Source organism: Pezoporus occidentalis, unplaced genomic scaffold, assembly GCF_034315485.1.
Source record: "Pezoporus occidentalis ecotype Australia unplaced genomic scaffold, CSIRO_AGI_Poc_V1 ctg61, whole genome shotgun sequence".
NCBI lineage: Eukaryota > Metazoa > Chordata > Aves > Psittaciformes > Psittacidae > Pezoporus > Pezoporus occidentalis.
This window is the reverse complement of record NW_026915955.1, coordinates 2698017-2717880: the sequence shown is the minus strand read 5'-3', so window position 1 is coordinate 2717880 and position 19864 is coordinate 2698017. Positions and strand designations below refer to the sequence as shown.

At 40.0% G+C, this 19864-nt stretch overlaps 1 protein-coding gene and 1 long non-coding RNA gene across 2 annotated transcripts in view; both read left to right on the top strand.

Moving 5' to 3' along the window:
• Positions 1 to 19864, top strand: part of MTFR2 (mitochondrial fission regulator 2) — a 364022-nt gene that overhangs the window by 329686 nt on the left and 14472 nt on the right. The window lies entirely within an intron of this gene.
• Positions 15425 to 17939, top strand: LOC134174536 (uncharacterized). Its single transcript, XR_009968680.1, has 3 exons — positions 15425 to 15834; positions 16565 to 16751; positions 17250 to 17939. It is a non-coding gene; the product is annotated as an uncharacterized LOC134174536 (long non-coding RNA).

Genomic DNA, 19864 nt, shown 5'->3' with positions numbered 1-19864 from the left:
ATTCAACGTGTATTTAGACACAGTCATATTAGGCTTGCATACTGTCAGTTTTCCCCTGGCTCCTCTAGGCTGCAGAACTGCATGCAGGCTTCCCGTGCCTGCTCTAGAACATTTCCTGTACGTAGATTTTTCCATATGTCTCATAGGCCTATCTTCTGAGACCTTCTAAACAAGGGCTGACAGCATATCCATTATCCCTTTGCCCTCTGGAGACCCTGGTGTTACAATTTGTCCTTCGAGGACATGCGAGTGTGAGGCATTATCTGCATGCATCTCCTTGCTGTAGATGATTTTTAAACATTTTGGCTATTCTTTCAGGTGAGGTCATAGGACTCTCAGGAGACAAGAAATCCAGTCCAAACCCATCCCAGATTCTGCTAAAAGTTTATCCTCCGTGTGACCTGCCTTCCATGCAGCATGATTTCCTCTTTCTTGGCTGGCTCCACAGTAAGTAGCTAGTACAGTAAAAACACCATCTCTGTTCTTCTGCCTTTTCTAAGCTTCCTGCCCAAGCACTTCACTGGATAAATCAACACAAGCTGTGACAGGCTTCCGCAGCCCGTCCACCTTCTCTGTAAGATCTGTTTGCAGGCAGTCTGTTGGTTGTGCCAGTTAATGCAGGGATGTATCTAACAGCCCACTGTACCCCCACTGACTTCAGAATTGCATTTAGAGGTCTGCTATCCTTAATGATCAAGCATGCTGTCCTGAGAGCAACTGGGAGAGACGGTGTAGATAAAATCTTTTAGCCCACCCTCCACCCATCTACTGGAGCTTGCCAGCAGTTAAGACTCATCGTTAGACCGTCATTTCTTTGTCTTCCTTTCTGGGGGATTTTCACATTCAAACCAACATCCCCAGCAGAGCTCTTGCACTTCATGAGGGATGTGGCTGTCTCATTGTTATAAGTCAGGACAACTCAAGTTTCTTCATCACTGTAGGCAAAACTGAACATAGAGGAGGCAGAGCAACTGCCCTAGGCTCCATACCCCACCCTGTCACCACACTCTCTTTGTCCAGCAACACAACTTCTCCTTTCAGCTGCAAGGACCATGCAGAATGGGGTTGAGCATGCACATTGCGGGGCTACCAGCACACATTAATGTGAATTTTGTTTGAGTCACTTCTGCATGAGAATCTTGTCTATGAGAAGTGCCCTGCTGCTGTTACCACCAATTAAAAGTAACATGATTTCAGAGTTGAAATGCAACTGCAGACCCAGAAGATGAGAATCTGACACAGGAGCCTGTCTCCACTCACATGGAAATGTTCCCTTAAACAATGATTAATGAATGGTAGTCCCCAGATTGCAACAGCTCTTCTTGCAACAGATTAAATGCAAAATACAGAGCTAAAAGCAATAAGACAGAGAGGATAATATCATTTATTACTTTATACAGTGCATAGATGGTACTATACTGTGTAATATTGATACTGTAATGAACTGAGCAGTAGGCAGAGCCTGTGCTTAGGCAGAAGACAGTAGGTTTTGGAACTTAAATACATAATCTTTAAACATGAATTTTAATCCCTGGAACCCTTTCCTAAAGCTGAACAGAGCTAAGCACAGTGGCTCCAGATTCTGGTTTCTTGTGGTTTTGTTTGTTGGTTGGGGTTAAGTTGATAATAAAACATTAAAAGTTGGATGGTAAATTAAAAATGTCAGCCTCAGTCTACAGACCCTCTCAATACTCCACATTTGCCTCTGAAAACGCCAATTTATCACCATCTTTTATATTACATTAAGATCAAGGGACAGTAATGACAAATAACTAGAAAAATGCTGTCAATATCATCTTTATTTATTTGGTAAATAAAAGTAATCAGAAAAAAAGACATATGAACTGCAGTTTTCTTATCTTTTGTATATCAACCCACCTTCTGTCAGAAGACTAAATTTTGTGGAAAATACATTAAAAGCAGTTTTGTAAAAGGTCATGATTACAACAACAGCTAGCTAACATCGGGGACTATTCAGTAAGTTATAATACCCAGTAGAAGACATCTCTCTATTAATAGATACAAAAATGTCCTGCTCTTCCCAACACATATGTATGCCACATACAGAAGTAATTTCCTGTTACAGTATTATCTGGACTATGTAAAAGAAGACATTCACTTTCAGGAGGACTGACTGGCAACTTTTCTTGTGTTTTCCAGCAGGCTTGAAATGATATGAAAAGCTTGGAGGAGCAGAGCTTTTATATCGTATTTATTATCCCATTATAGGAAGATTTGTAGCATGATGAGACATATTAGCAGTAGGCAAAAATTATTTTCTACTGCAACTACATATGTGATGGCCAACATTTTTCTTCTTCAAAAGAACTTGTTAAAATGTGTGTTAGTTACCTAATACAGTAACTAACAGTCTTTAAGTTTCATAAGTTTCATAAATACAATTACTCTAGGTTGCAAATAAAGGTTAATCAAACTGAGGTAATTCAAAGCAAAGTGTCAGTCAGAAAAAAATGGGGAGTCTTGCTATGCCTCATACTGCCATAACTTTAAATACTGTCAGTTTTTAGGATCAGGTTGTCTCTGTTGTTTTGCTTGTGCCACCTTTTTAAACGAAATCAAAACCTGGAGATGAATAAAATAAAATTCAGAGTATTATGCTTTCAGACATAAGTATGTAGAAGAAAAACCACATCTGACTTAGTACAAGTCATAAACTGTTTGAAAACATTGTTATAACCACATTTAATAATGATACACAGGATAAAGTACTTGAATGACTTCATGAAAACACACAGCAAAATAGACAGTAACTACTCTGGGAAAGGAGAAGAGGTGGATATTTCTAAACACATCTCCACTGCACTCCTGCTGGCCCGGCTGCATCTGTCAAGCAAGCGGTTTGCAATGCTACAGCTGCACCAGACAACAGTCTCACTGCAGGTGTAGCTACACAGACAAACCTGGACCTGGGCTTGAAGATCTTACTTGCCTGAAAGGAGGAGGAAAGCACGACAGGGAGCCAAAAGAAATACCTCACTTCTGCTACTCAAAGCTGCACCAACATGCAGCACTACAAGCACAGTATGTACCTGCAGTTTACATTAGCGAAGCATGCCCAGTGTAAATCTAGGTGCTTATGCTTAGGAGCGTGAACTAAACAGTAATAATAAAGTACTACATATACACTTATTGTTTGGAATGAAGGAATCTGAGAGAAATATTTCTAACTGTAAAGAAAGTGATTATATGGATTTAATCACCTAAGAGTAAAGATCTGAAAAAAAGATTACAGGACTTCAATAAAGCACTATAGCCTCTGCTGTGAGTATTCTTGCAGAGTCTTAAATGGCATATAAATAGGAAAACAGGTCATTGGTGTACTTTTAAAAATCAACAAACATGCTAAGTTTAGGATACACTGTCTATAAAATTAATTGCAAGAAGGTTGTATCGCATTCTTTCTCATAAATTTTATGTTACAGAGCCAATTTTAGGTTAATTGTGAAGTTGGAGGCAAATGCAGAAACATTTCAGTTGCTGAGAAATGTTTCTCTTCATTAAAAAAAAAAAAAGAAAAAAAGAAGCATCTCTGGAGGTTCACTGCTAGCTCAGTTTCTGGTTTGTGTCAACTTGTTTATATCAGCTGCTGATTTGCGTCACTGGCTTGGCTTTGTGGTTGTATCTGGGGCCTGATGGACACCCTGGTGCATTAAGAAATTCACCACAACAGTACAGCATGTTAAGATCAGATAGCACAACCTAATGTTGTTTTCTTAAGCACACACACACCACACATAACCCTACTAAAAAATTACTGGAGGCAGTTAAGAGAGGCAGACTATAGTTTTGATGTAAACCAGGTTTAAATTCAGATAATGAAGAAAATGTCTGCATAGCACCAAAAAAATGCACACCAAACATTTTTAAGGGTACCAAAAAGTTGTACATATATTTATTTGTAAAAGAGTTTATATTTCTAGGAATTGAGATACCATATATCACTTCCTCTAAGATTTTAGCACAAGCATCTTGAACAATGGCATATTCACTGTGTTGTGCCAGGAAATGTTTTACTTTGAGATGCAAAGCATTATCTTAGCTATGGCTTTAATTAGCTCGTTGGAAACTAAAAAAAACAAATTCTGGATATTTAAACTTGAACATCTGATCTGATTATTTGCAATACTCAGCACAATGTAGGTGCTTTGCCTATAACACACATATTTCATAATATATAAAATATACAGTCCCTAATAGTCATTAGGGACTGCAGTGATATGACAAGGGGTAATGGGTTAAAACAGGGGAAGTTTAGATTGGATATAAGGAAGAAGTTCTTTACTGTGAGAGTGGTGAGGCACTGGAATGGGTTGCCCACGGAAGTTGTGAATGCTCCATCACTGGTGGTGTTCAAGGCCAGGTTGGACAGAGCCTTGGGTGGCATGGTTTAGTGCGAAGTGTCCCTGGCCATGGCAGAGGGGTTGGAACTAGATGATGTTAAGGTCCTTTCCAACCCTAACTATTCTATGATTCTGTTTCTATATTTACAGTATATAAGGTACCTATACAGAAGTCAACATCGTATTTTAAGCTTTGTGCTCATGATTAGATGACGTGTGCTCACACATACAGAACTGCCTAATTAATATGCCTTTCTAACTGAGCGCTTCAGAAATGAGTCAAAGGTAGTGCATGATGCCTACTTGCTACACCAATGCATATAGCTGAAAATGCAGAGCAAGGATTAGCTCAATTCTGAGGGTAGACTTCAATCAAGCTAATAACGTTTTACTTCAGCTGATGTTCTGCTTTGCATTTTCTGTCCAAGCTTCCACAACCAAACCTTAAAAGTCTTCTAGTTTCATGACAGTTCATAGGTACAGTGAATAAACAAAGGGAATAGATGTCTATACTCTTAACAGAGATATTTTGTAAGAGAAAATAAAATGTTTTCAAAACTGTGTTTGCTTTATGCAAACTTCCTTTAAGAAATACTTTCAAGTAGTTCCAAAAGCCCCAAAATGTTGACATGTTCCTGAAATAAAACATGGATTTTCTTTTTATGAATTACATATTAGGTCAAATTTTTGTTAAGATCTTAAAATGTCATTCAAGATAATGAGTACAGTTAAAAGGTTTTGTTCAATCTGGTTTACTTCTTTTTTCAAAATATTTGGCTGTTGCCCAATTTGAAATGAAGGCAGATTTTGAAATCTAAAATTCTTGAGTAAAGCAGAATGATTATCCCCTTGTTTGTTCTGATAATACACCATATCTTAGATGGAGGAGTTCTAGAGATTAAACAATGAGTCCTGGAAGGCTCAGCAAAGAAAAAATAAAATATGGAAACCAAAAACAAACTCCAAAAGCACCAACCAAGCAAACAAACCAACAAAAACTCACAAAGAACAATAATCCAATTTTCCATTTGTAAGCAATTGGTCCAGGAATAATCCAGAAAAAAGCATGTCCCATTCTAACTGGTCTAGGAGCTGCTTTTCAGAAATATGTGGTTCATTTCAGCAGAACTGGTAACAGTTTACCTCCATCTTCTTTTTCTTGTCTAGGTCCTTACTAGGAGAAACAGAAAAGGTGCTGTTGCCTGCACAGAAAATAGAAGTAAAGGTCACAAGAGATGCTATAGCAGCTTTACACTTCCCAAAAGATTCTACAGTGCAGGAATAACTCCTTTAGTAGTGAGTTTAATTTCATGGGGAGGTTGTGCAGTATTGACTCTGTGAAGCAAAAAAAGCTGACTTCTGTATCTGTCCAAACACACAATAGTCATTCTCATCCTAAGGAACTTCCCTCTTTCCCCCCCGCTATGTTAATATTAACACGAATCACCATATGGCATCCTGACAGAAAGGTATTAACCTACAGTCATCACTCTTGATGGATACTTTGGTTTGCTGTGTTTGACCTGCATTTTGAAGTAGATAGGGATTACACGCAGGGTTGATATTATTTACTTTTTCAGAAGTATAATAAAAAAGCAAATATTAGAAGCAATTTTGGCTGCGTCTTTTATTAGTAATCCCTGCTAAAAAACAACTGAGAGAAGCAAAGGAGTCTTGATTTTGTTCAACACCTTTTGTAAATATTTCCACATCTCTGTATCAGAACTCCTCAGCTCTGGAACTGGAAGCTTGTGAAAACATTAGTGTTAACAGAGATGGTGGAGTCTGCCACACAGCTGGGAGAGGCACATTGAGGAACTGGTGAGTATGAGAGAGCCAGAAAACTGAGCTGGAGTAGCTCTGTGGTTTCAGGGCTGTGGCACAGACCTTGGGCTTTAAGGCACTCTCAAGCTCCAGCACAGGAGGGAAGAACCCAGCTACACAGGAGCAAGAAGGATCAGTTTTCCCACAGCTTGGAGCATGAAGACTTGTACTGACGATACCAGAACTCCCTGGATGCCCAACTCCCCCATGGGGAGGATGGCAAGAAGTAAACAAAAGGGATGAGCAGTGGTCTCCAGTGGCTATCTCACCAGACCTGCGCATCAAAGAGCACCCTCATCACATCCACACTCATGTGGGAGCTACTTCCCTTGGGGGCTCCTCTGCTCTCCACCATTAAAGAAGTCATGAACTTTGCCTTCCCCATGTTCTCAGGTCTCTTTTGATTCTTATTCAGCCATCCCAGAGAGTTTTCCTGGTCTCCTGTTCTTTCAAGCCTCCTTAAAACCAGTGAAAGGGCCTTAAAGAAAGACATTATGACAGTCAGAGAAACTTAGAAAGTTTGTAAAAATATTTACTATGTGAACTCCCTTCTGCCTGTATTTGTAAGAACTGAACGAAGTGACCAAGGGGGAAATTTGAAACCAAAGCTTCTAGCTGAACTCACGATTAAATAGAAAATCAACATGCCCTGAAATGACAACTGAAAAGCTACGTCAAAAGCACAAGTCTTCACTGTCTTTGTAGCTGCACAATCATATTTTCCAATTTGTTTAAGTATGTACTAATTGGGTAAGAAACACAGGAAAATGACTCTCTGGTGCTTCGCTGACAGCTTAAACTACTTCTATTTAGTTCAGAGGTTTGACTAGCTGCTTACTGTCAGTTCTGACTTAGTCACTTACTTTGATTTAGTTAGAGAATAAGAAGTCAGTCCTTTAGACCAACAATCCTCTCTGGCTGAGATCATAAGAATATGCAATTTTGGCTGTAATACTTGCTTTTTATTTCTTCAGCCATTTCAATATTGGGAGATAATTATTTCATTGTAGGAAGAAGGTGTATATTTTTATTTTTTTTTAATTGACAAGTACCCATTTTGAAATAAACAACCATGAATTGAAAAGTGCACATAATGTTGTTTCTTTTCACTTAGTTTTCACGCTCCTACTTAATTTTATGTAGCTGACATGATAAGAATGATACCATGGGTGAGGCAAAGTTAGTACACTAAGATAATGTGATAGACATGGTACTGAATTGCAACTATTCCATTTAAAAATGCCATGCTTAGTTACAGAGTTATATACCAATAAACAGACGCATTTGTTCCCAAGGTCATTTTTTTTTTCCTCAACACTATTCATAAGGCATAAAGATAGCTGACTGTCATGGTTTAACCCCAGCTGGCAACTAAGCCCCATACAGCCGTTCGCTCACTGCCCACTGGTGTGATGGGGGAGAGATTCAGAAGGGTAAAAGTGAAAAAACCTGTGGGTTAAAATAATGACAGCTTAATAAATAAAGCAAAAGCTGTGCATGTACGCAAAGCAAAACAAGGAACTCATTCACTACTTCCCACGGACAGGCGGGTGTTCAGCCACCCCCAGGACAGAAGGGCTCCATCACGCAGAATGGCTACTTGGCAAGACGAACTTCATCACCCCAAACATCCTCCCTTCCATTTTCCCCTACCTTTATGGGCTGAGTATAAACATCATATGGTATGGAATATCCCTACGGTTGTTTGGGAACAGCTGTCTCTCCCAGCTTCTTGTGCACCCCCACGCTACTTGCTGATGGGGTGGGGCGAGAGGCAGAAAAGGGCTTGGCTCTGTGTAAGCACTGCTCAGCAATAATGAAAACATCTCTGTGTATCAGCAGCGTTTTCAGCACAAATCCAAAACATAGTCTCATGCTAGCTACTATGAAGAAAATCAACTCTACCGCAACCAATACCAGCACAGGAGTGTTCACATCATGATGCATGAGCTGGTCTAAAAGAAAGAAATACATCCCACACCCACTGTACTTCTCAGCTTCAGAACTAGGAAACTTCCAAATAATCCCAGTGAGAAGGGTAAAAGGGTGGTTGTGAATGTACTGATAGACAAAATATCTTAAGGGCTGTCTTTCTCCAATGAGTACTTGTTTATAAGCATTTTCACACTGTGTCAGTCTATGAAACAGATCTAAAAAAATTATCGCTGACCTCAAGAATGATCCTGGACTTTGAAGCTGAATGGAATGTCTTCTAAAGACAAACCTCAGGGACTGAGATACTTTGCAGAGATGTCATGGATGGTCACTTGGAGTCTAAGAGAAAAGGCCTTGATGGTTACAGAAATACTAAAATATTATTTATTTATGATTATATACCTTATCCCATCTTTCTGCCACTACTGTGAGGAGGGAGGTACTTTTTAAACACCTTGGCCTATCAACATAAAAAGTTGAAAGTTTGCTTTATCAACAAAGTTATAGAGGGAAGCTTGGTCATGACAGGCTGTAACTTAGAAAACAACTATATGTTAATCTGTGATTCGTCTTCTGACTCAAGTGAAATTGAAGATGATCTTGGGAAGAAACTTAGAACAGGTCTGCACTGCGCCTTTGTTCTGAAAAATATATCAGTAGAGACCTTAACGAAGGACAGCATGTCTTACTGAGTCCTTGTGAAGCTGTCTTTATCAGTGGATGAAGAAGGATTAGGTAACTGCCCTCACAGCAAGGTCTCTGCCCTCATACTGAAGCTTCATGTCACATTGGGCCTGTCCAAATGCTGAAGTCAGAGACACTTTCAAACACCAGTTCAAATAGCAGGACAACTACTGCAGCATTCAGTGAAGTCTGAAGTGCTGAGGGCAGCCTTTGTCAACAACAAAATAATATCTTGGTGTAATTTATGCAACTGCAACCAATAAGCAATGCCAGATAATAAAGCACTTTATGCCAAATGTGGCAAAAAAGAACAAGGCTTTCCGTATGTATAACTACATCAGTGCCAGCAAGAAGAATCAAGAATATTAGACTGATGCCAGTGTGTGCATTGCCAATCTTGACTTCTTTCATGTTTCTGCAACATAAATCATGCTCAAGCAAGAGTACTTCAGGCTCAGGAGGTACAGTCTCTGTAGAGCTTTGCTACACCATGACTAAGATGCTAAAGAATGTAAGAGAAAGTCATTCTTGGCCCAAGAAAGTCAATGCCTAGCACCCACGAAAGCTGGTCTGATGACACCTGAAAGCTCACTTCAGTGGTTGCAGGGACATGGATTGTCCATAAGAAGGAATATTAGATATTGTTCAGGCTCCTGAAGCTAAACACTAGAAGGACAATTGGATAAATTCAAAGGGAACTAGCAAAACTTTAACCCCAAACAATGAAAGATAAGATCTAAATGGTCAGACATAAAAGGTTGAAGAGAGTAAAAATAATGAAGTATCTGCTCCTCCAATTATAAAGTGTGGAAACTGGGGAAGAGCTTGTGGGCATGCCCTCACAAACAAAAACTTCTCCCATAGCAAATGCTTTGCCATATGTACAGGGACAGTGTGAATGTAGATGAGTGAGGGAGAATATGAGGGAAAATATGGTTTTGCTAAACAGCCTGCCAAAGACCTGGCTTTCTTTAGGGATATTTGTCAAAAAATTCATGTCTTTAAGCTGTTTGCAAATAACAGAGAATAGTTTTGTGAGAAATATGTAAACAGGTCAGTATGACACTCATCATTGTGAGAAATATGTAAACAGGTCAGTATGATATTCATCATGTGAATGGATAATTCATTTTAAGAATGTAATTCATTTATTGCTCAATTTACGTGTTTAACTGGTGCCAGTATCAAAGAATGAAAACACAGTTTAATATACTACAATATCCAGCTACTGGCTTGGTGAACACTTCAGGTCAAAGATGCCGTCTGCCTTCTCACAGCAGTCTAACAGAACACAGGTTTGCGTCTCAGAAGAGAAGAATTCTTTTCCTTGGTCTCCCAAGTGACCTTCAACAAATCATTTCAGCAGACACCGATTTCCCTACATATAAAATAAAGCATGATACTTGTTATTATTAGCAAGGTACTTTTAAAGCAACTGATCCAAGTTTTAGAAACTGTTCAAGTGCCATTACTTGCATATGTTTATCTGAATGCACTACTAGGCATGTTAATATTATTAAGCCCATTATTTCTGTGTAAACACAAACACGCTTTGACCCGATTTCTTAATTTAATGAATACATTCACGCAAGTTACCACAGAGTTGTTTTTCTGGTAACTTTTTTGAAACTACTGGATTATGCAGAGCAGGGCTGCTCTCCCCCATCACTATTTTCCAAGCAATCTGTATTTTTCAATTTAGTCTTCATTTAAACTAGTTTCCCTCACACAGAGAGAAGTCTAACAAGGAAATACTGGTGTAACTAGACCAGGCTATTTGAAATGCTAACCCTTTCACCCATCGCTCTCACATCCCTGCTGGAAGCCTAGCAGGCTTAGTAAATTGGAAAAAGCATAAGCTTTTTAACTATTGCTGTGCACAATCCATCAACTCAGAGCAAATTCCTCCTCTCTTCTGTTAAAGCCAAGACTCTAAGCTGAATCTGAACAGCTAATGCCTTCATGTCTTGTTCTGTTAACTCTGCAACAAGATGCTAAGGAAAAGCAAAGGCACAAATAAAATAAATAAATACATAAATACTCTGCTGTTCATCAGTGAGTTTACTGGTTCTACTGGTTCATTGTTTTTTAAATTCATTGGATCATGCGATATTCATATTACAACAGGGTAACTCAGACAGGCTGAAATGGACCTCAGGAGATCTCTACGGCAACGTCCTGCTCAAAGCAGGATCAGATGTGAGATAAGACAAGTTTTCTCAGGGCTTTATCTGTTCAGGCTATGGAGAACACACAGCCCCACAGGCAATTTTTTCCAGTGTTTGATTGTCCTCATGGTAAAATGTTCTTCCTTTTATTCAGTCTGAACCTCTCTTGATTCAGATTATACCTGCTGTCTTTTATCCTCCACCACACAGCACTATGAAAGCGTCTGGCTTCATTTTCTTGACAACCTTGTCATGGCTATGTCAAGGCTGCTGTTAGGTCTCCCCAAAGCTTTCTCTCTTGTAGCCCAAACAAGACCAGTTCCTTCACCCTCCCTTTGCAAGGAGACTCAAGCCTCCTGGACATCTTGGCTGTCTTCTTCTGAACTCACCTCAGTTTATTAATCTCTTTCCTTAAATGGAGGCACTTGAAACTGCACACAGCCTTCCAGATTATTTTGCACAAGTAGGAATATCATGCGTACTGGGCAAAGTGAGATAGTTAATTCTGATCCTATGAGTATAGCTTAGGAAGGTGTTTGTTTTCTTTACTGCCAGGGCATGCTGTTTATCTTGTTCATCGCATTGTCTGACAAGACCCCCATGCCCTTCTTGCAGAGCCTTTTCACCACCTCTGTCTAGCAGTTCCTACTGCACAAAGCAGGTCTTACGCTCATAAAAGCCAAATTCCTGTCAATGACATCAGCTGTGCAACCAGACATTAACCCATGGAATCTGTCTGCTCCTCCCTAAGCCTTTCCTCTGCACCGTCAGGACTCAAGAGAACACCACCTGAGCCTCTGTGCCTCTGACACTCATTCCTAAAGCCATTCAGTCACTCCTGATATGCTCAAGGTTCCTGCCTCAAGACACATTAATGCTGCCAATGCAGATAAGCAGCAGGAGAAATAGCACAAGGGCCAGACAAGCCTTGGCAGTTTATTTGCAACATGCTTAATTCGAGTTCCCAATAAGCACCACATCTTTCTAGATAGCAAGTCAGATCAGCAAATTGGGTCTTCTGTGCCCCCAGAGGTGAGTCCTGCATTACCATCACTCACAACTTCCTCTTGGTGCTAATGCAGTACTCTGCTGGTTTCCCAGGGGTGGCATTCTCTCTCTTGCCTGCTACCAGCACAGTGAACCAGCTCTGCAACTGCAGATCTGCCATCCTCCTCTTGCCAGACAAGCCTCCTGCCTTTCCCAGCCTGGGACTCTCCATTTGCCCTACAGCTGACCATGATCTTGGCTGCCCTCCGTGCAGTTACAGGTTCAGGCTTTTGCCTCTGCAGGATCTCTATGAAGATGCTGTCAACATCTTTTTATGTCCCCTAATACTGTGCACTTTGCCATCTTGCTCCCACAGCTCCCTGCTGTGGCAAATCTCTCCCCATCTAGAAGTATACCTTCTGCAGGCAAGAACACCATTTTCTCCAGCTCAGGCCTTTGCAAGAACCACTGCTACTCTCTGCAGCCTGAGATCCAGAGAGATTTATCCTCCCACCTGTGACTGGAATAGAGGCCTCTGCAGTGCAAGGGGTAGTTGCTCTATCTGGTGTTGGGAACTAGGCCCTGTGTTGCAACACTACTGTTGATAAGTCCCACGTGGCCTTCAACAGATTCTGACCCACTTCCATGTGCCTTTCTGAGCAAACTGCTGCTTCTGAGAGTTGCACCCTGGGACCTGTGCCCTGGGACTTGTAACTGTAGCTGGATGGGTACCTGACCCTCCCTACTCAGGATCAGCCTCACCCAGCAGCAGGGGCTGGATCTGAGGACACTGGAGGAAAAAACATGCTGGAAAATCTAGATGCAAAGCCCAGAGCTGTTCATCAAGTGGCAGCCACTGGCAGAGAACAGGACCCCAACAAGCATCCCAGCTCCCCAGCATGTGCCCAATCACATGAACTGCCAATCTGAGTGCTGAGTCCCCCTTTGCAGCTCCTAGTCACTGTGTTCCCTAAACACTACTGCTCCAGGATTAGGCTGGCTCCACTGTGGGGTCCCTTCTCATGTGGCTAAAAGCCCACTTGAACATGTCCTGATACCAGTTTGGCATGCTCATGAACTGAATCCCACTGCCTGCACTGGCCTCACAGCAGTTATAAGCCCAGCACAGGCAATGTGCTGTTGTTGGGGGCAACAGTCTCCAGGGCAAGACTCTCCCCTCACCTCCACTGATTGTATCCTTTCTGCAAGACAAGCCAGCCAGAGCACCCCTAAAGCACTGGTCAGTTGTAGATGCCATCACCACTCAGCCGTATCACCTCCACAGCAACTGGAAACCCACCACAGGCATCTTCAGCATCTCACCAAGGTCCTCCCCCAAGAATATCATCTCACAAGACCATGAGGCTGCTAAAACACCCTCTGAGCAGGTCTCACTTACTCATGACTGCAGCCACATACTCCTGCCATTGGTGATGCCCTTGTAACATCTGAAAGCCTGTAGTATTTCTGAAGAAGTCATCACTTGATTTTTAAGACAGATTCATATTTTCTACTTTCCAGCAGTGGTTGGTTAAGACTTTAGACTGCATGGTTTTCTTAGCATCTCAGAGACTTCATTCTTAAATTCCTTAGACCCCTTGGGTGGAAAGTATAAAGGGTCTAGATATTGTTCACAGAATCATGGAGACAGCAGCATTGAACCATCAGGCACAACATGACTAGGGGCCACTTTATTAGTTACACTCACCAGTTTCTTCCCTTTCTTGGGGCTGAAGATGACAAACGTTTGCCTCCATGTTCAGGTGGATGAATCCTCATCTTTAATAATTATTTTATTCCAGTACTCAGTTTTGGAAGCTTCGTTCACTGACAAATGCTTTACCTTACTTAAATGAAATGTGGACAGCAAGTCCCATAAAATGGCATTTTTTCTTTCACTGGACTTGAAAACGTCTCAGCCACCCAAACAAGAAACTAAGCTATAAAAGCAGATAAGTTACATATATAAGGTCATGTTGTGTCCTTCAATATGCACACACAGCTCCCACTGAAATGAAAAGGTTACATGCACACTGAAGGGTAGGCTTTAGGCTAAAAGGCTGATATCCTGTTTAGACTAAGACAGATACCGTCAGAAGTGATAGGGTAAAAGTGTGACCAAATATTTTTCTTGTATCTTTTTACAGTGTCCACGCAATTCTCTGGACAGAAAGGCCAAAACAAAATAAAACTTAACTTTTCAAAGCTCTACAAATGCAAATAAAATAAATGCCAAAACTCCTAAGCTGCAACGAACTACTAGGAGATAGAGAAGATATTGGTAGGAAAATCCAGAATGACAAATAGACTCTCACAGATGTCAACGAGGGAAAAAAGTCTTCAAAGACAAGAAGAATGTGCTTTAAAATAAAGTAGAATAATAAACTGAAATTTAATAATAAAGCAAGTAAGGCCTAAGATCAACTAAACTATGTCATGTGAAAGGTTATGAAAAGACTGTAAAGGAGGAACAGTCTTTTGACAAGGGCATGTGAAGTTCTCATTGCTATTGATAGAATTTGTACGTATCTATCAGAGACAATGTGGTTTATTGTATATAGCAGAGTTCATACATAATGAGAAAAGCTCCACAAAAATTAGGATCAATGCTTTACCATCACCGTTCCTTTAGCCTTCTGATTCCACAGGTAGGCACTGCGTTATCTGGTTTACACGGGACTGAAAGTCTCTGTGATGAGACTGAACTCATAGTCTTTGTATACTACCAGGAGGCAGGCCATGAAGTGCCCATGACAGGTGAAACTATTGCCACCACATCCTCTTAAGTTTCAGAATTAACTGAAGGATTTGCACAAATAGCACTTTCTTAAAACTGTGACATTCTCCCAGTCAATAGAAGCGGTGAGTATTGGCTAATTCTTGCCACTAAAGGATTCCAAATCTGCATTTAAACATCCACGAGTTTTGAACACACCATTCTGACATACTGTATCCAAAGCAAAGTATTTGGGGATTTTAGCAGAGTTTTGGTTCTCCACAAATGACCACATTCTTGACGTTTTGTCCCAATGCAGGATAAAAAATATTTCCATATCATGAAAATTTTCACAGAACTGGAACTAGGTTTGCCAGCTTGCACTACTTAGCACAAAAGCCATTTCAAAGGAAAATGCAACTTTGATGTAAGTATGGATGAGAACAACTATTTTGGAACACAAAGGGCTAAAGTAAGCTTAAGCTGTTCTTCTAAAAACAAACAAGTATTTCCATAGTCACAGAGAATGAGCCCAAGAGGCCTGGACGCTGTTTGCACGTACTGAGCTCAGAAGTGCACTGGGATGCAGTGCTTGGAATTACTCCTGCTCATGGGTTCATTGCACAAGGGAAGGAAGGAGCTCTGTGAATGCCTATAACATCTTACATCTCCAAAGCCACCATCATGTAAAGTGAAAACTTTGCCCTGCAGCTTACAAGGGGCTTCTCAAACCCTGAATGAGCAAAACCCATTGTTTTTCTATGAAAGCTTAGCTACTTGTTGATTTGAAGGAGAATTTTTGGGGGTAATACTGCACACAACTGCTGGAAACATCTTTACTTAGCAACTGCATCAGTTCCTTTGGTTGCTGTTACCCTTTCAGCACCACAGCGGTTACATACCTTCTGCTTTTTGCAGTGCACCTTGACCAAGCCAGCTCACACACTAACACAGAGTTTTGGCTCAGGAGAAAAGGGCAATGCCTTTATCAGGACCCTGAGTGCCCTAATGGGACTTAACAGCCTCTACAAGCCTCACCTGGGATCTCCACCCTTTGCCTATTGCTTAGGAGCCATTTTTAAAGCTCAGGCTGCAATAAGCAATCTTGACTGTCCCTGGATAATTCCTTCCCTTTTTTTCTCCATGAAGTTGTCAAATAGTAAGTGTTTTTAACTGTCTAGTTTTCCTACATTTTGCATATTCACTGTTGCAATTGCTTACTAGGTCAACCTGAAAGAATTAACTGTAAAACTAAAAAATGGCAGCCTTTTAGTGTATCTTTATCAACCTTCTAGGGTGATTTCATCAAGAAGCAACTTATGTGTGTAATAATATATTTATGCTGATATTATATTATGCTGATAATATAATTATGCTGATAAAAGTCAGTATGTTAACAAAGACATAAATTGAGTAACACAGTACCATGAGATTTCTTTGCAATACATGAAGTTGCTAGTTTGTGACTTGTGAAGTTTCTTAGTAGGTCAGCATATTAGTATTAGTGGTATAAGAGGTCATCTGATACTGCTACCATGTCTGGTTATTAATGGCCAGTTTTTTCATTCACCTAGTGGAAGTGCTCCTGTATGTGGTACTACTTAAAAGATGCAAGAGTGTGTTGGTTTTTTTTTTTAAAAAAAGCAACATTAGTAAATGGTTTTTAAAGTAACTTGATAAATTTAGGATCCTAAGAATAGAGCAGAATAGCTTATCTGCAGGAGAAAAATGAAGCTATATATTCAATGCTGTCAATTCCTCTTCCTCTCCAATCTTTGAAAATAATTAGTACTAATAATTAAAAAAAAAAATTAAGTATCAATGGATGTCAAACCAAACTTACTGAAAAGTTCATTCTGCTCTTCTGTCTTGCTTCTGCTGCTTCTAAGCTATCAACATAGAGCACTTGCAATTCCTACACCAAGAAGGAAAGGTGAAGAAAATCATTTAATCAGCTACAGGTCAAAAAAAAAAAAAACCAACACAACCCAAACCAGGCAGAACTTCCTCAAGCAGCTGGACTTTCTACTTCTCCCTTTCTGATTTTGAGACCAGTCAGGCTCCTGAAGTGGTAAGGTGAGCATGGATTGTCTCCTGAGGCAGCACTACCCCTTAGAGTTTTCCCGAAGTCTGGCCAGGGGATAAGGATGCTCTGTCAAGCAGCAGGTTAAACTGTTATCCCTCTCTGGCCTTGGACCAGCGCGAGGCTTGTTTGATCAAGCAAAAAGCCTGAACAAATGTTAGAATATTATCAGTGAAACCAGCCTGACAAAAGAGCACAAGACATAAATGCCTCTGTCATCCAAGTTGCCTTTTATCTATCATAGCTGAGTAAATGGGGGGGGGGAAAGAGTATAAGAAAAATAGAAATTCTTTAAAGTGCTTTAACAGGGATAAGATTAATATATAAAGAAAAAACCAAAGCAAAGGCTTAAAAGAACAAGATGGTTTTAAGTAACAAACCCCTCCTTTTTCTAATACGTTTTTGCATCTCTGTTACTAAAAAAGAAATAAAATACAGAGTGCGCTTACTCAGAAAGAAAAGACTTTTTTTTTTTTTCTTTTATTGGAGAGAAACTGAAGTCTGAAGCAAGCAAATGCTGTTCAGCTGCAAACCACTTCAGAGATGATTAAGTTCAACAGCATGTGTGGGTCACCAGAACAAGGGTATGTACTAGGAGACAATTTAGTCATCTATGGCTGATAATCATAGTGATATTTTGAGTATGCAATGCTCGTTTTCTTTAAAGTGCAAAGAGGACTGTGAAATTGACGTGTCTAATGTTTAGCCATTTAGGGTTGACAGCTAATTCACTAAAAAAGACATAAAATTCCATACATTTTTCTATTCTTATGTAAGTGATCTGACAAATTTTCCAGATGCTTCTAAAAGAAATGAGGCCAACTCTTTTACTCCACAAACAGGGCTTTGTGTAGTCACAGTGCAGTGGTTACAAGAAGGCAAAATATGCCTTTGGAGTTCTTTTTCCAGTGATTACTATTAGACTGTCTATCAAACAGCAAAAATCACAGAATCATTAGCGTCGGAAGGGACCTCTGGAGATTATCTAGTCCAACCCCCCTGCCAAGTCAAGGCCACCTAGAGCAGGTTACACAGGATCGTGTTGAGACTGGTTTGGAATGTCTCCAGAAAGGAACACTCTATAACCTCCCTGTGCAGCCTGTTCCAGGGTTCTGCCACGTTCAATGTAAAGCAGTTCCTCCTCATGTTGAGGTGAAACTTCTTTTATTTCAGTTTATGGCCATTGCTCCTTGTCCTGTTGCTGCGCACCACTGTAAAGAGTCTGGCACCATCCTCCTGGCACCCCCCTTTGAGATATTTGTATGTATTAATGAGATCCTCTCTGAGAACAGTATTCAGCTACCTTTAAAATATTGCAGCATTCAGACTTTTTTCTGTGTAAGAGAAACAAGTATTTTCTGAGTTTAATATTACAATTAACCTAAGTCTGTAACTTTGATTTAGCTATATGTAAGAAAATTATTTTTGTTTAAGAAGTGACCATCTAAAAGACTTACTTTGTAAAACAAGCAAAAAAGGCCTCTCAGTTGACTTGAACCAGAGAAATCAATCTAAATTATTATTTGCCTCTAACACAGATCTTGTGTTGCTGACATGTATGAAAAGAATTTCTAAATTTACAACCCACAGTTATCATTTGCCAATATGTGGCTTCATATCAGATGCTGCAATGAAGTGTTTGGTTTTTATTGTGAAATATGGGCTTCCCCCACCAAAAACAAAATTGCACATTGATTTAAACTTTGAGTAAAAGAATCAAGAGTCAAAAGCATACTTGTTAGATCCAGAAAAGGAAACAAAACAGAAAAAATGCAGAATTTTTCTTTGACAGATTACTCTTAAATTTCATAATTAAGAGCTGAAAGGGTGATTAAATTAACTAATCATCCTATGAAGGTAAGAGGCCATTAGATTTTATCAAGGTACCTTTATGTAAATCTCAGACTTTAGTAAAATATTTCTATTGTCAGAAAATTAAGGTGTAGGTCCCTAGCAAAGACAAGTGTTTGGCTCTCAGTAGTGACAGATGCTGGCTAAGTCAAGACAAATTATATCAGCAGGCAAACCATACCAGTAATTGCTGAAGGAAGCAAAAGTTCTTGTCAACCCAAGTCAGATGAAAAATGCCTTCCCAGTTTAAAAAGGAAGAATTAGTATGAGCCTAGTAATCGCCTCAGCCTTGAAAGTACCTCAGCACAGGCACTTAGGGCACCTCAACTTTCTAATAAACAGAGTTAGTCATACATTGTAACTCTTCTGCTGTTCTGTTTTTGCAATCCTTCTTTGGACCGTCTCTAGGCAAGGTTGGACAAGGGCAAATATAAAACGATAGGGGAAAGATTAAAAGTATTGCTTGGACATTACATAATAATTGGTTTAGCAGTAGCTCCTGCTAAAAAAGAAAAGAAATTGTGGAATGAATGAGCAAACCATTGCACGACTGAAGTAACAATCATGATAGTTGTGCTGAAATGGAATTGTGTCAGATCATAGTTTCTTTCTGTGAGAGAGTAACACGCTTTGTGTGTGCATAAAGAGGAGACAACAGGCTCCATATATCCACCTTGTGCAGATATTTGATAGTCTTGTATGCCTCTTGCTTATGCAAATGCTACCTACTCTAGGGGTAATAAGCAGACAGATATTATAAAACTGGGGGAAAACCTATTAAGAAGTAGCTATCACTAATTCACTATCAATAAGGAAAGCTGTATCCATGTGACATTTGCAGGAGTTTGCTCTGGGTCTGATATTATTTGGTGCATTAGTTAATGAATTGGGTCATATAATAAAGAGGAAGCTTTTTAAACTGGCAGTTACACCAGTCTGTGAGGAACTGCAAGTGTTTCAGTCAGGAGTGCTATAATTCAAAGTGATCTTGACAAACAGGAAATCAATTTAATAAAAAATAAAAGACTAATTAAGTAAGGGCATGTTCAAGACATGGATGCACAGCAATAAGCATGCATACAAGTTGGGGAATGCTTAGCTGGCAGCTCTGTTGAAAAGGATCTGAACCTACAAGGTTGACAAGCTGTATGCGAGTCAACAATATCAATGCCATTGGACAAAAGCACACGACTATCATCCAGAAGACTGGTAAAGCCGTTATTTTACCTTTTTCAACACTAAGATGCAATACTGT